General features: G+C 25.5%; 1 protein-coding gene across 1 annotated transcript in view; it reads left to right on the top strand.

Moving 5' to 3' along the window:
- The window catches only part of LOC106879854 (zwei Ig domain protein zig-8), a 683,376-nt gene that overhangs the window by 787 nt on the left and 682,268 nt on the right, over positions 1-321 (top strand). The window lies entirely within an intron of this gene.

Here is a 321-nt window from a genome sequence, read left to right as displayed (position 1 = left end):
GTTCATTGTGACCAATAATGATCACAATGTTGTTGATAATGATCGTGATGATAATGATACTAACACTAATAACAAACACAATAGCACTAATAAAAATAAACAATGAACATAATAAATATCATTCTTGTTATTATTATTATTATTGTTATTATTATTGTTATTCTTCTTCTTCTTATTATTATTATCACCATCATTACTATTGTTGCTGCTGCTACTGCTGCTGTCCCTCTGTTTGCTGTTCATGCGTGTGCTTGTGTTTTAATATTTCTAAATATGTGATTGTCAGAGAATATATATATACATATATATATATATATATAT

This window comes from Octopus bimaculoides, chromosome 12 (assembly GCF_001194135.2).
Source record: "Octopus bimaculoides isolate UCB-OBI-ISO-001 chromosome 12, ASM119413v2, whole genome shotgun sequence".
Lineage (NCBI taxonomy): Eukaryota > Metazoa > Mollusca > Cephalopoda > Octopoda > Octopodidae > Octopus > Octopus bimaculoides.
This window is presented reverse-complemented; position numbering and strand designations above follow the sequence as displayed.